Raw genomic sequence first — 17288 nt, 5'->3', positions numbered from 1 at the left:
CAGTAAGAAGCGACAATGGTATGCTAGGCTAGCCCACACAGCTCTAAGAGCTTCTACCAAAGAAGACTGGTACTTTGATAGTGGATGCTCAAGACATATGACTGGTATGGAGAATATATTGGCAGATATCCAACCTCACAATACCAGCTATGTGACCTTTGGTGATGGTGCTAAAGGAAAAATAAAAGGTGTGGGTAGCTGGACTGCTCTGGAGTTCCAAAACTGAATAATGTGTTGTTAGTACGAGGACTAACTGCAAACCTCATCAGCATAAGCCAGCTGTGTGATCAAGGGTTCTATGTTCAGTTTACTAAGGAGCTATGTATTGTGACGAATGGGGACAATCAGGAAGTTATGAGAGGATCTAGGTCCAAAGATAACTGCTACCTGTGGGAACGTAAAGTCTCAAACCTCTCCACAATATGCTCTTCAGTCAAGGAAGAACAGGAGGTGAAGCTGTAGCATAGACGCCTTGGACATCTCCACTTACGGGGAATGAAGAAGATCATATCCAAGGAAGCAGTCAGAGGAATTCCAAAGCTACTTATTGATGAAGGAAGAGACTGTGGAGAATTCCAGGTGGGCAAACAAACCAAGATGTCACATCCGAAGCTGGGACATCCTACTACTTCCAGAGTTCTGGAACTGCTGCACATGGACTTAATGGGACCTATGCAGGTTGAAAGTTTGGGAGGGAAGAGATATGCTTATGTGGTGGTTGATGACCATTCCAGATACACGTGGATAAGCTTTATCCGAGAGAAGTCAGATACATTTGATGTATTCAAAGACCTGTGCATCAGACTTCAAAGGGAAAAGGACAGTTGTGTTTTCCGGATTAGGAGTGACCATGGTACGGAGTTCAAGAACTCCAAGTTTGATGAGTTTTGCTCATCTGAAGGAATAAGTCATGAGTTCTCCTCCCCTATAACTCCCTAGCAGAATGGGATAGTTGAAAGGAAAAATAGAACTATTCAAGAATCTGCCAGAGCTATGATTCATGCAAAGAAGCTCCCCATTCACTTTTGGGCTGAAGCGATGAATACCGCATGCTATGTTCACAACAGAGTCACCTTGAGAAAAGGAACCTCCTCCACTCTGTATGAAATATGGAAAGGCAGAAAACCCACTGTGAAGTACTTTCATATCTTTGGAAGTAAATGCTACATTCTCACAGATCGTGAACATAGAAGGAAGCTGGATCCCAAAAGTGATGATGGTATATTTCTGGGATACTCCACTAACAGCAGAGCCTACAGAGTGTTCAACTACAGGACCAATGTCCTGATGAAATCCATAAATGTTATTATGGATGATAAAGAGGAAGGAATCGATGTCATTGAGGATGTTGAAACATTCCTTGACAGTTCAACAGACATTCCAGTCAAGTCTGAAGAAGTACAGGAACCTCCTCCTAAATGTGAAGTAGATGCAACCTCCAAAATGCCATCTATCAGAATTCAGAAAGACCATCCAAATTATCTTATCATAGGGGATCCTAATAGTGGTGTGACTACCAGGTCAAGGGGAATAAGCTCAAATTCCTGTTTTGTATCCAAGGTTGAACCAAAGAATGTGAAAGAAGCCCTGACTGACGAATACTGGATCAATGCCATGCAAGAGGAGCTTGAACAGTTCAAACGGAATGACGTTTGGGAGCTAGTTCCTAGACCTGAAGGGACTAACATCATTGGTACCAAGTGGATCTACAAGAACAAGTCTGATGAGAAAGGAGTAATTACTAGGAATAAAGCAAGACTAGTAGCTCAAGGTTACACTCAAGTGGAAGGGGTTGACTTTGATGAAACGTTTGCTCCCGTGGCTAGACTTGAGTCCATCAGATTGCAGTTAGGTGTAGCATGCATTCTGAAGTTTAAACTGTTACAAATGGATGTGAAGAGCGCATTATTGAATGGCTACTTGAATGAAGAAGTCTATGTGGAACAACCCAAAGGGTTCAGTGATCCCAACCAACCCAAGCATGTGTACAAGTTGAGGAAAGCCTTGTATGGGTTGAAACAAGCACCTAGAGCATGGTATGAAAGGTTGACCGAATTTCTGACCTCAAATGGATACAGAAAAGGTGGAATAGATAAAACCTTATTTGTGAAGGATGAAGAAGGCAAAATCATGATAGCTCAAATCTATGTGGATGATATAGTCTTTGGTGGAATGTCAGAACAAATGGTTCAACAATTTGTTCACCAGATGCAATCTGAGTTTGAAATGAGTCTAGTTGGAGAACTGACTTATTTCCTTGGAATGCAAGTAAACCAAATGGAGGACTCTATGTTTCTCTCCCAAAGCAAGTATGCCAAGAACATAGTTAAGAAGTTTGGTATGAATAATGCTAGGCACAAGAGAACTCCTGCGCCTACTCATCTGAAGTTAACCAAAGATGATGGAGGGCCTAGTGTGGATCAATGCTTGTATAGAAGCATGATAGGCAGTCTACTATACCTAACTGCAAGTAGACCTGACATTTCTTATGCAGTTGGAGTGTGTGCCAGATACCAAGCAGAGCCTAAGGTGAGCCACTTGAATCAAGTCAAAAGGATTCTCAAGTACATCAATGGGACGTGTGACTATGGGATGCTGTACTCACATGGGTTTGAGCCTGTCCTATCTGGGTACTGTGATGCTGACTGGGCTGGGAGTGCTGATGACAGAAAAAGCACATCAGGAGGATGTTTCTTCTTTGGAGACAATCTCATATCTTGGTTCAGCAAGAAGCAGAATTGTGTATCTCTGTCCACTGCAGAGGCTGAATACATAGCTGCTGGAAGCAGTTGTTCCCAACTGGTTTGGATGAAACAGATGCTCACTGAGTACAATGTCACTCAAAATGTCATGACATTTTTCTGTGATAATCTCAGTGCCATCAATATCTCCAAGAATCCCATCCAACATAGCAGGACCAAACATATTGACATTAGACACCACTTCATCAGAGATCTGGTGGAAGACAAGGTGATTACTTTGGAACATGTAGCCACTGAACTTCAACTGGCTGACATATTTACAAAGGCTCTGGATGCTGCTCAGTTTGAAAACTTAAGGGGCAAACTAGGAATATGTCTCTCTGAGACCTTATAGCAACCACTGATGTTTGGGATGTCTTGTTTAATATCTCTGCCTATTAAACAATTGGTACTATGCTCTGATTGGTCAACAGATCATAGCTATGCCACTTGCAACAAGTGTGGCAACAAGAGGGTAAGGAGACACCCTAACGTGAGAAGGCCCTTGTACCTGCACGAATTCAAGGACGCTGTTCATGCAGGAGTGGTTCTGGATGTCAGAAACAAAGTCATGGCATCTGATATGGTGGTACCTACTGTAAAGCAAAAGTGGGTGATTACTTGATCAAAGCTGTGAAGCAAGATCAAGTGGATGCTAACTTGGTTGAAACTGTGAAGTAAAACCAAGTCTGTAGCTCTGTCATTGTTCTCTGGTTATGTTGTTGGCTTTGGCAACATTTTTGACAAAAAGGGGGAGTAATAACCACCCCTGACAAACAGAGTGGGTCTCTACAACAGACTCTCATGACAGATTATTCCCTCCCCTGCAGCTGATGTGTGTTGAAGTTTTGTATTTAACTTCTGCTCATCTGTATGTGTGCTGCTTTGTGAAGTTTTTATTTAACTTCCATATGTGTGAGTGTGCTGCCACTCTGAGTGTATTAGCTAGGTTTATTTCCTGCTAGATGTGTGATTCCGCTGCTATGAACTCTGTTATGGGGATCAAAGTGTTTTAGCCAAAAATTTGCCAAAGGGGGAGTTTGTAGGTGTTAAATCGGCTGCATTATATGGTAAAACACTGGCTGGATTCTAATGTCTTGACTGATGTCATGACATGGTGTGTATGTGTGACTGCATTGTAGGTTAGGATATCTAACTGTACTCTGATGTCTTGACTAAGGTCATGACACACTCGAGTAGTTACTGCAGATTTAGCTAATACAGGATTTATTGAATGTCAAACTGGATGTTGTGACATTCATCCCTGTCAGCAGATACTAAGGAATAGAACAGCTGGTGTTCTGTTAGAACTTAGTATTTATTTCCAGTCTGGTTATCAAGGGAAGACCAGACCTGGCATAAGGCCTACTGACTGAATGTCAAACTGGATGTTATGACATTCATCATTGACAGCATTTACTGAACATTAGACAGAGTGGTGTTCTGCTATACTTCAGCATGTTACTTAGTCTGCTCTTCAAGAGAATAACAGAACTGACTTAAGGCCAAATGTATAAATGTCAAATTGGATACTTTGACAATTACTAATGTACGTTGTTACTGTAGTATGGTCATTTTGGTCATATACAGGTCAGCAAAATTGTACAGTCTGTTTTCTGGAAAAACAGACTTAGCATATGATCCTTGATGTCAAGCTGAATGTCGTGACATTCATTCCTGACAGCATATGCTATATTGTAGGTTGTTCAGTTTTCTGTTTCAGCTTTTTCTCATGCTATTCTTCAGGGATTCAACAGCTTAGAGAAAATCCAGGAAATCAACAACCAAGCTACATTTAATGAACCTAACAAATAGCCTATTTGTTAGTAACCTAGATGTTGAATTTATGGGAACTCGCGTGACCTTAAATTCAGGAGAATACAAGTGCAAAAGCCCAGGTACTGCAATATAAAAGGAAGTCGTTCCTTCATTCAGTTTTGGGGATTTTGAGGCGTGAAGATTTAGTGTGTCCTTCATACTTCACTGCTGTATTTTTGTGAGTCTTGTATTAGACATATCTTGTAAGCCAAGCCTTTATCACGTTGATGATTGCTTTGGCATAGGGTGTTCATTGAGTTGTAAGTGTTGTGTCACTCAAAGCTTTTAAGCGTGAGTGCTGTGTATCTTGATTAAAGCTGTAAAGCACAATCAAGAATTGTTTGAAGTGTGACTTCAAAGTTGTCTTTAATTTTGATTAAAGGTAGTAATCACTGAGGTGATTGAGGGGGAGTGAGTAGGAACTCTGATCTTAGAGTAAGATTGAAATTGCATTGGGTAGGGATTAAGTGACAAGTTGTAAACGGGTGAGTTTAGCTTTGAATTAATACTACTGATAGTGGATTTCCTCCCTGGCTTGGTAGCCCCCAGATGTAGGTCATGTTGGACTGAACTGGGTAAACAATTACTTGTGTTATTTACTGCACTTACGTTTAAGTTCTGCATAATTCTTGTCTGTGCAGAATTGGATGTCATAACAACCCGTGTGACATCTAAAGTCTGATAACTAGAATTTCCATAAGTCATGAATTCTCTTCCCCTATAACTCCCCAGCAGAATGGGATAGTTGAAAGGAAAAATAGAACTATCCAAGAATCTGCCAGAGTTATGATTCATGCAAAGAAGCTCCCTATGCACTTTTGGGCTGAAGCTATGAATACCGCGTGCTATGTTCACAACAGAGTCACCTTGAGAAAAGGAACCTCCTCCACTCTGTATGAAATATGGAAAGGCAGAAAACCCACTGTGAAGTACTTTCATATCTTTGGAAGTAAATGCTACATTCTCACAGATCGTGAACAGAGAAGGAAACTGGATCCCAAAAAGTGATGAAGGTATATTTCTAGGATACTCCACTAACAGCAGGGCGTACAGAGTGTTCAACTATAGGACCAATGTCCTGATGGAATCCATAAATGTTATTGTGGATGATAAAGAGGAAGGAATCGATGTCATAGAGGATGTTGCAACATTCCCTAACAGTTCAACAGACATTCCAGTCAAGTCTGAAGAAGTACAGGAACCTCCTCCTGAATGTGAAGTAGATGCAACCACCAAAATGCCATCTATCAGAATTCAGAAAGACCACCCTAAGGATCTTATCATAGGGGATCCCAATAATGGTGTGACTACCAGGTCAAGGGGAATAAGCTCAAATTCCTGTTTTGTTTCCAAGGTTGAACCCAAGAATGTGAAAGAAGCCCTGACTGACGAATATTGGATCAATGCCATGCAAGGGGAACTTGAGCAGTTCAAAAGGAATGAAGTATGGGAGCTAGTTCCAAGACCTGAAGGGACCAACATCATTGGTACCAAGTGGATCTACAAAAACAAGTCTGGTGAGAAAGGAGTAATTACTAGGAATAAAGCAAGACTAGTAGCTCAAGGATACACTCAAGGTGAAGGGGTTGATTTTGATGAGACGTTTGCTCCTGTGGCTAGGCTTGAGTCCATCAGATTGCTGTTAGGTATAACATGCATTCTGAAGTTTAAACAGTTCCAAATGGATGTGAAGAGTGCATTCTTGAATGGCTACTTGAATGAAGAAGTCTATGTGGAACAACCTAAAGGGTTCTATGATCCTAACCAACCTAAGCATGTATACAAGTTGAGGAAAGCCTTGTATGGGTTGAAGCAAGCACCTAGAGCATGGTATGAAAGGTTGACCGAATTTTTGACCTCAAATGGATACAGAAAAGGTGGAATAGATAAAACCTTGTTTGTGAAGGATGAAGACGGCAAAATCATGATTGCTCAAATCTATGTGGATGATATAGTCTTTGGTGGTATGTCAGAACAAATGGTAACACATTTTGTTCCACAAATGCAATCTGAGTTTGAAATGAGTCTGGTTGGGGAACTAACCTACTTTCTTGGAATGCAAGTCAACCAAATGGAGGACTCTATGTTTCTCTCCCAAAGCAAGTATGCCAAAAACATAGTTAAGAAGTTTGGTATGGATAATGCTAGGCACAAGAGGACTCCTGCTCCTACTCATCTGAAGTTAACCAAAGATGATGGAGGGCCTAGTGTTGATCAATGCTTGTATAGAAGCATGATAGGCAGTCTACTATACCTAACTGCAAGTAGACCTGACATTTCTTATGCAGTTGGAGTGTGTGCTAGATACCAAGCAGAGCCTAAAGTGAGCCACTTGAATCAAGTCAAAAGGATTCTCAAGTACATCAATGGGACTTGTGACTATGGGATGTTGTACTCACATGGATCTGAGCCAGTCCTATCTGGGTACTGTGATGCTGACTGGGCTGGGAGTGCTGATGATAGAAAAAGCACATCAGGAGGATGTTTCTTCTTGGGAGACAATCTCATATCTTGGTTCAGCAAGAAGCAGAATTGTGTATCTCTGTCCACTGCAGAGGCTGAATACATAACTGCTGGAAGTAGTTGTTCCCAACTGGTTTGGATGAAACAGATGCTCACTGAGTATAATGTCACTCAAAATGTCATGACATTGTTCTGTGATAATCTCAGTGCCATCAATATTTCCAAGAATCCCATCCAACACAGCAGGACCAAGCATATTGACATTAGACATCACTTCATCAGAGATCTGGTGGAAGTCAAGGTGATCACCTTGGAACATGTAGCCACTGAACTTCAACTGGCTGACATATTTACAAAGGCTCTGGATGCTACTCAGTTTGAAAACTTAAGGGGCAAACTGGGAATATGTCTCTCTGAGAACTTATAGCAACCACTGATGTTTGGGATGTATTGTTTAATATCTCTGCCTATTAAACAATTGGAACTATGCTCTGATTGGTCAACAGATCATAGCTATGCCACTTGCAACAAGTGTGGCAACAAGAGGGTAAGGAGACACCCTAACGTGAGAAGGCCTATGCACCTGCAGGAATTCAAGGATGTTGTTCATGCAGGAGTCGTTCTGGATGTCAGAAACAAAGTCATGGCATTTGATATGGTTATACCTACAGTAAAGCAAAAGTGGGTGATTACTTGATCAAAGCTGTGAAGCAAGATCAAGTGGGTGCTAACTTGGTTGAAACTGTGAAGTAAAACCAAGTCTTTAATTTTGTCATTTTTTTTCTATTTATGTTGTTGCCTTTGGCAACATTTTTGACAAAAAGGGGGAGTAACAGGTGATACCCCAGACAACAGATTGGTCTATTAAAACAGACTTTCATGACAGATTCGAAGATTCCCTCCCCTGCAGCTGATGTGTGTTGAAGTTTTTATTTAACTTCTGTACCTCTGTATGTGTGTTGTGGATGTGTGCTGCAATTAGAAGTTTTTATTTAACTTCTGTATGTGTGCTGTTATGTGAAGTTTTATTTAACTTCCATGTGTGTGAGTGTGTTGCCACTCTGAGTGTATTAGCTAGGTCTATTTCCTGCTAGATGTGTGATTCCGCTTCTATGAACTCTATTATGGGGATCAAAGTGTTTTAGCCAAAAATTTGCCAAAGGGGGAGTTTGTAGGTGTTTAATTGGCTGCATTATATGGTAAAACACTAGCTGGATTCTAATGTCTTGACTGATGTCATGACGTTGTGTGTATGTGTGACTGCACTGTAGGTTAGAATATCTAACTGTACTCTGATGTCTTGACTGATGTCATGACACACTTGAGTAGTTACTGCAGGATTAGCTAATACAGGATTTATTGAATGTCAAACTGGATGTTGTGACATTCATCCCTGTCAGCAGATACTAAGGAATAGAACAGCTGGTGTTCTGTTAGAACTTAGTATTTATTTCCAGTCTGGTTATCAAGGAAATACCAGACCTGGCATAAGGCCTACTGACTGAATGTCAAACTAGATGTTATGACATTCATCATTGACAGCATATACTGAACAATAGACATAGTGGTGTTCTGCTATACTTCAGCATGTTTCTTAGTCTGTTCTTCAAGAGGATAACAGAACTGACTTAAGGCCAAATGTGTAAATGTTAAATTGGATACTTTGACAATTACTAATGTACGATGTTACTGTAGTATGGTCATTTTGGTCATATACAGGTCAGCAAAATTGTACAGTCTATTTTCTGGAAAAACAGACTTAGCATATGATCCTTGATGTCAAGCTGAATGTCGTGACATTCATTCCTGACAGCATATGCTATATTGTAGGTTGTTCAGTTTTCTGTTTCAGCTTTTTCTCAGGCTATTCTTCAGGGATTCAACAGCTGAGAGAAAATCCAGGAAATCAACAACCAAGCTACATTTAATGAACCTAACAAATAGCCTATTTGTTAGTAACCTAGATGTGGAATTTAGGGGAACTCGCGTGACCTTAAATTCAGGAGAATACAAGTGCAAAGGCCCAAGTACTACAATATAAAAGGAAGTCGTTCCTTCATTCAGAACTGGGGATTTTGAGGCGTGAAGATTTAGTGTGTCCATCATACTTCACTGCTGTATTTTTGTGAGTCTTGTATTAGACATATCTTGTAAGCCAAGCCATTATCACGTAGATGATTGCTTTGGCATAGGGTGTTCATTGAGTTGTAAGTGTTGTGTCGCTCAAAGCTTTTAAGCGTGAGTGCTGTGTATCTTGATTAAAGCTGTTAAGCACAATCAAGAGTTGTTTGAAGTGTGACTTCAAAATTGTCTTTAATATTGATTAAAGGTAGTAATCACTGAGGTGATTGAGGGGGAGTGAGTAGGAACTCTGATCTTAGAGTAAGATTGAAATTGCATTGGGTAGGGATTAAGTGAAGAGTTGTAAATGGGTGAGTTTAGCTTTGAATTAATACTACTGATAGTGGATTTCCTCCCTGGCTTGGTAGCCCCCAGATGTAGGTCATGTTGGGCTGAACTGGGTAAACAATTACTTGTGTTATTTACTGCACTTACTTTTAAGTTCTGGATAATTCTTGTCTGTGCAGAATTGGATGTCATAACAACCCGTGTGACAGCTAAAGTCTGGTAACTAGAATTTCACCCATCCTTTGGAATAAGCAATCACATAAGCATAAACTCAAGCAAACAACAATCAAATGAACTCTTGGAAGGTTCCTCAATGTCTTGAATCTCTCTCTCTTAAGAGCTCATGGTAATGGTTCCTCAATTTGGTTCAAGTTGGAATCCCTATCACAAAGAAACACATACATCAAAAGGTTCTATTTACAAACCAAAGAATGGACAAGAGGGAGTTTAGAATATGGTCCTTTCAATGTTCATCTTCAAGTTTTAAGCATTCTAAAGGCATGAGGCTTAGTTGCTCTTTGACATTGATAGCACTCTAAAGGCATGAGGCCTAGTTGCTCTTCAAACTCCATTAGGTTGGGTAAAGTCCTAAGATCTAAGTCCATTTGTCCATTTTTTGCATTTGGTCCACAACAATCAAACAAAACACAAACACAATAATATATACACAATTATATGCTCAAGTGAGCAAAAGGCAAATTGCATTAACATAAACATGTGCTCAAGTGAGCAAAGGAAAAAGAAAATGGATAATATGTGCAAGAATAGTAAATTGCATAAAAGTAAAGAGCAAAAGTAAATGTTAATGGTTAATAGTTAATATTAGTAGTTAGTGAGTCATAAGGAAAATTTAGCGCTATGTTAAGCAATTGTAATTGGACTTATGTAGAAGTCACAACTATCTGAGGCCGGTCAATAATAATGTAGGCAACAACACAAGTTAGAAGTCTTGATTACTGAACCAAGTTCCAACAACTTGCCATGCCAAAAAAGAAAAAGAGAATTGATCTTGTATCGGTTTAAGTCCTTTGCATGTTAAGGAAACAACCTATCCTTAATGCAAAGCCATTCACTTGATCAATTGATCAAGATGAATTAGATTTGAATCAAGGAAGATTAAGTCTCCCTAATCAATGCTAACTTATCAACCTTTAACTCATTGATCAAAAAGAAAAAGAAGAAGAAGAAGAAAGAGATGAATAATGGAAAAGGAAATGGAAAGAATAAAGTGCATAGGGTGAAATAAGATGTACCAATCCATGTGTGTTGACCAAATGACATTGAGAGTCAAAGTCAAACAATGAGAAACCAGAAATGGGATGAAGATTGGAGGTCAAATAATAATCAAAATATCTTTGGCATTTTTAATATTAAAATAAACTTGAATTAAAAATAAAAGAAAGGTCAAACTTCAAAATCACTTCAAATCAACCTTGAAAGGTCCAAGTGATGTATCCCAAGTTCAACAAGGTCAAACAAAGTTTGACAAAAAATTTCAGCATTTTTAAAAGTCAGAAACTATTTTTAATCAATTAAAAATGAATAAAAATAACCTAATTGAACTAAAATCTCAAATAAATCTCAAATCAATTGAAAAATTGATGAGAATATTTTTCATAGAACCATCATCATTCAAATAGGTTAGGAAAATATTTTTGTAATTTTTGAATATCAAAAACTATTTAAAATGAATTAAAAATAACCAGAAAAGGGAAAATTCACAAAAAATATCAAATGACAAAATAATAAAAAATAAAAAAATCAAAATTAGAAACTAGAAATTATTTGGAGAAGAATGCAATTGGTGCCATATTTTTTGAAATTAAAACGAAGAAGATATGAATTTTTGAAAATAATGGAAATAAAATAAATTAAATCAAAAAATAGGAAAATCAAAAAAACCAGGAGCGTCTGATCAAGCCTCATTAATTGACGTGGCTGATCAGACGCTCCACATGCGCGCTTCCATGGTAGGATTTAGTCAATGTGAAACATGTGGCATTATTGAAAGTAAACAAAATGCATGGCTGAGATTAAAACTTGGGAGATGCATCCAACGATCCAGATTGAATCTGGCATGGTGGACGGTGGCCAGCGCCACCGTCTTCTCCGGCGAGCACTCAAGCTCCGGCCAGAGTTGCAGGTCCTCCAAACTCAACCAAACTCCACGATCTACATACCAAATTAAAGTTGGGGTGATGTACATCACCCCTGTACCATCCATTTCTACTCTAGATCTCCATAGTGAGAGAAATCAGAGGTTGAAACTTGATGGTGTTCATCATGAACTTGTTAGATTTTGAAAATTGAATGCACAGCAATGATGCCTCTATGGAGAGGACTTCGGACAACACAATAGCCAAGCAAATAGGTCAAGAAATAGTGAGTTTCGAAGAAAAAACCAGTTGAAGAGAACCTTTGGATTGTGGTGATCTGAGCTTGCTTCCTTGCTTCCTTTGGCCAAACAGAGCTTCGATGGATTATGAGAGAGAGGTCTAGGAACTTTAGATCTAGAAATTCAACCAGATTTAGTTGAATTTCAGATCTGAGAAATTTGAATGAAAATGAAATAGTTCCTTTTGTGAGAGGTTTGGTTTTCAGTTCAGCGACATTTCAGGTTGATTCATGGATCTAAATTGAATGGAATGATGCTTCTATTTATAGATGGAGAGGCAAGGCAAGTGTGATCAAATCCGTGTGCATGGCAAATGGATATTCATTGCATGGGCTTGCATGATTATGTAGAAGGCCCAAATCCAATGCCAAATGCAATCTGAAGTATAATTGAGCTGAAATGGACGTGTAGTTGGCATTGCATAGGCTTGTGTAATGAGTTTCAACATGTTATGCACAATTATGCCTAAAATTTCTCCTCTTCGAAAATGCCATTTGGCAAACCAAACATTAGCATGTGAGTAATGGTTGGAAAGGTCTTGGTGTAAGGAACAAATGTTATGTTGGGCAAAAATCCATTTGGAGTGTGGAAATTAGTGAATTTTGAGTTTAAAGTGTAAGGTGCAAAACATGCAAAGGTGAGGTTTCCAAATTTGGCCAATGTTCAAGCCCCTCTGTTTTGATGATGCAAACTTAAAATAAAAAAACCTTCAACATCAAAGTTGTAGATCTTTTCAAGACAATCAAAATGGACTTAAATTTTGCATCATTTGGATTTTTGATGAAACAGTTATGGGCATATTCACTTGGCCAATCAAAATGGACTTAAATTTTGCATCATTTGGATTTTTGAGAGCTTTGGGAACCATTGCCATGAGCTATCATCTTCACTTGGCCATATCTCTGCACAAAGGATCTCCTTGAAGCTCTTGACTTTGTGATTTCTCAAGCTACAAACAAGAAATGTTAGTGACATATTTTTGTGCTTTTGGTTAGTAAACAAAATAAGAAAAGAAATAATATACAATTCAAGCATGCTTGGTGATCTCAAACCACTCACAAGAGGTCCCACCCAAAGGTAAAGGGAACCAAGATGCTTATGATCCTTGAGGCAATGCAAATGCAATGTTATGATGCCATGAGGGATCTTAGGGACAAAATTAGGGTCTTACAGAAGGCATGTGATAACCCTATAAATACAAGTGCTATGAGCTCAGAACTTCATGGACACCTTGCCCAAGCTTTGACAAGACAACCCTTACCCCTCACTCCATAGAATTCTTGAAGATTTCAATTGAAATCGAGTTTGAATTTGACCTTCTATTTTGAAATTCAAACTCTAGATTAAGATCAAGCAAATCTGAAGCAACTCAAAGGTAAAAATTCAGAAACTTCATCTCTTCGATTCTCTCTTAATTCTTCACTATTCTATGCGATTTTTGGTTTGCTGAAGTCCTACCAATGTAGGAAACAAGATTGAGTTGCTTTGAGGTCAAATTGAAGCAACTCAGATCATGAATCTCAAATTCCAAATCCATGTATCTTTCAATATACTTGGAATTGGAAGAAATGGAGGTCAGATTCGTGCTCCTGAGCATTTTTTCTTCAAATTAGTGTATCCATTTTTCATTTTTTATGGAGTTTTGGTTGGACCAGTCGGATGGTCCTCACCGGAGAAGATGACCGGAGCTAGGGCTCCGGTGGTTTGTTTGTTGCTTTCGAACCATCTGATCTTGGTCCAACGTTTTAATGTGATCCATTCTTCCTGATTATAACGCATGTACACACATTGACTACAGAACATGATGGAAGTGCGCGCTTGGCCATTAGATTTGCCACCTCAATTAATGAGGGAGATCTGATGGCCCTTATTTTTTTAATTTCTTTTTATTTTCTGATTTTTCATTTAATCCATTTATTTTGTTTAATTCATATCAATTTCATTTTTAATCCAAAAAATATGGGACTTTCACCAAAAATCTTTAAATATTCATTTTATGAATTAAAATTATTTTTTGGATTAATTTTGATATTTTTCATGAATTAAATATGTTTGTGCATATTTCTATTTGTTTAAAAATACTTAGGACTTTTAAAAAATCATGAAATTTTTGGTATCAGGTCCTTTGACCTTGTTTGACTTGGGATAAATCTCTTGGGCATTTATTTGGTGTTTTGAAGAGGTTAAGGTTTTGACCAAACTAATTCGTATTTCAATGCATTTTTTAATTTGATTTTTACTTGATTAATTGTGTAAAAATCATGTTGAGCCATTTTTATGGTATTCTAATGTTTTTGACTATTTGTTTGTGTCTTGGTCAAGGTTTATTTGACTTTTATTGGATTAAAATAATTGGATTTAGGGGATTGATGAAATGTACATTTCATCTCCCAAAATAAATGAATGATTTTAATTTGATAAAATTCCTCCCATGACCAATTTGTGTTTCTCTCATCTCCCCTCCCTCTTCATCTTCATCCCCATTATTTCCCATCCTTTTCACTGACCAATGAAGTCTCAATATCCTAAGGCCATCAATGACCTTGTGACAGATGAACCAATACAAGTGTGGATGAGATAGGTCCATCCCTTGTGATCTTTTCTTTTAGTGTGTGGCATGTTTTAGGAGTTTGGTCCGTTATACCAAATCTCTAACATGCATTAGCACCTAAATTTTTATTGCCCGATCTCAGATAGCGTTGACTTCTACATAAGTCCAATTATGATTGCTTAACATAGAGCTAAATTTGACCCTAAAGGTATAACATTCTAGTAAGTGAGATTGTAAGTCTCCCATATTTCATGGTATTGTTTGGAGACTTGGCCTTTTTTCCTTCCTTTGAAAGATGTCTTGGTTCAAGGATCCATGCTTCTGAATAGATGGTTGAGTGTTCTCCAAAGAATGACTTAATCAATTAAAAATCAAAACACTATTAACATTCAATTAACCTCGACTAACATTTGACTAACTCTTATTAATATTGATTTATTTCCAAGTCATTTATTTTATGCAATTTAATTTCTAGTCATTTATCATTCATTATCATTTCCATATCGTTTACTTCTTTATGTTTATGCCATCTTCACTTTTCCCATTTGGGCCATATATTGTGATTTTATATATTTGTTTGTGTATTTTGTTTGTGTTTGTGGTGTTAGGACCTTAAAATACCTAATAAACAACAAAAACCCTAAAAAAATGTCTGGTGGACTGTTGAGCTTGATCTGAACTTTTGGACTTAGGATTAGGCAACAATCCATATGCAAAGGGACTTGGCCAATGCCAACATTTTAAGACCAATTTATTGTGATTTGAGCCTTCATCTGATGCAAGTTTAGGGATCTATTTTAACTCATCTACTACATTGTCTTGATGCCAACTGTTATTTTGATTATGTGTTTGAAGCATTATTTTGAGTCAATCAAGGAGTATTTCATCTGATACATGGGAAGACAAACAAGACTGCTAGTTGTGGAATTGCTTGCTTGGATGTGGCTATATTTATTTGATGCCTTGATGTTCATGATGTCTAAATATGCTAATTGCTTGTTGATTATTACTTAATTCAAAGTCCAAAGGGAAAATGGGTTTTTCTATATGACATTCTTGTGTATTGGGTCGCATCCCATTGGTAAGATCTCTTAAACTCTTAACTTTTAATTTTATGCTTAGGATTAGTCCCTTCATCTCCTTCCACTTCTTAAATTTCAAAGTATCTCCCCTTTTTCAAAAATCTTCTTTGTTTGTGATTTCAAACTTTGAGCTTATTGTACATGGAATTTTCAAACTCTTTTCTTAAATCAAACTTGTAAATAAATTTATTCATATTGACTTAAAATTTCAAAAGACAAAAAGAAATAATACCCATTCAAACTTTTGGGCCCTTTGTGCCTCTTTCAACTTAAATTTTGATTAAAAGCAATCCACTCATTTTGAAATTGCTACCACGAACTACGAGGTTTTCATCCCTCATTTTTATGTTGGTACGTAGGCACAAGACCGAAGGTCTTATCAAACACAAAAATATAATTAATGACTTCTTTTCTCATCCCCACATTCTATTTTTCTCAAACATCATTTTAAACCAAACACACATACACACATAAAAAAAGGCTCCCTATGAGTACCTATGACACTTTGGGTGCTAACACCTTCCATCTGTGTAACCAACCCCCTTACCAGTAATCTCTGACATTTTATTAGTTTTGATTTAAAAACTATCTATCTTTGGGTTTTGTTCGTACTTTTCCCTTTTTCCTTTGGAAACATTAAAAGCGCGGTGGTGAGTCTGGTATTATTAATGTTAAGCTTATTCAGAGCTTGATGGTCATGAATTTACCTCTACACTTTCAAACGCATTTACCACCACGCCACTGTACCTCATAGGGGCGCCTTCATAAGACAGACTTGCTAAAGTTGACTTGGGCAACACATTCAATGATGAACACGTATCAACCAATACGTTGGTCAGAGTGTCCTCTTTTTAGTTCATTGAAATATGGAGCGCCAAGTTGTGATTTCTACCTTCCTCAGGAAGTTCTTCATCACAAAAGCTCATATTATTATATAAAGTGATGTTAGCGACAATATCATCGAACTGATCCACTGTAACATCATGCTCTATGTAGACCTGTTCCAGCACCTTATGCATAACCTCTCTTTGCACTTCGGAGTTCATCACTAATGATAACACATAAACCATTGATGGCGTTTCGACCAACTGCTCCACAAAGTTGAACTCACTTTTCTTGATAAAACGCAGAACCTCATCATCATCATTAAGCTTCAACTTGCTGGATTCACTAGACTAACAAGTTTGAGCATTAACTAGATCAACTGCAAGAACATTTGCCTTCTTATCTAGTTGTCATATCCCAAAATTTGCCCTCCCTTTTTGCTTTTCATCTAACCTATAACCTGAGATCCATCTGCCATCATCCATGACTCATTCATGTGCGTCATTCATACATAATCAACACATGTTGACATGTATCATTACACCCAAGGTTGTCGGTCACTGAAAATAAGGCTCATTCCTTAGAGATTATGGTAGGGATCAACATGCAGACTGAAATCCTAATTTTTGTTCTCTTTGAGACCTTGACTCTTGAAACCCATACCATGATATTCGTAGGGGCATCTCAACCCTAATTCATGGATTTGTTATTCGGGGATCTTGTGTATGAACTGTCATTTAGTCGACATGCATAGGGTTTGATTCATAGCATTGACCTAAGTCATTTGGTTCAGGATGTTGTGGTCCATATCCATTCGTCCATAATTCCAATTACCCGAATTCCTTAAGCCCATTCATCTAAAATCTCTTGTCTAATTTCATCCAGTATGCATTTCCAATTTTAGTTCACTAATCCAAACTGCACAAAAATCGAGTGGCATATCCATAATCAAATGCTAATTTTTAGAGCCACTATACAAAACCTTCTAATCCAATTAACCATTT

Source organism: Lathyrus oleraceus, chromosome 5 (assembly GCF_024323335.1).
Source record: "Lathyrus oleraceus cultivar Zhongwan6 chromosome 5, CAAS_Psat_ZW6_1.0, whole genome shotgun sequence".
NCBI classification, from domain to species: Eukaryota; Viridiplantae; Streptophyta; class Magnoliopsida; order Fabales; family Fabaceae; genus Lathyrus; species Lathyrus oleraceus.
Note: the sequence above shows the minus strand (reverse complement) of the source record.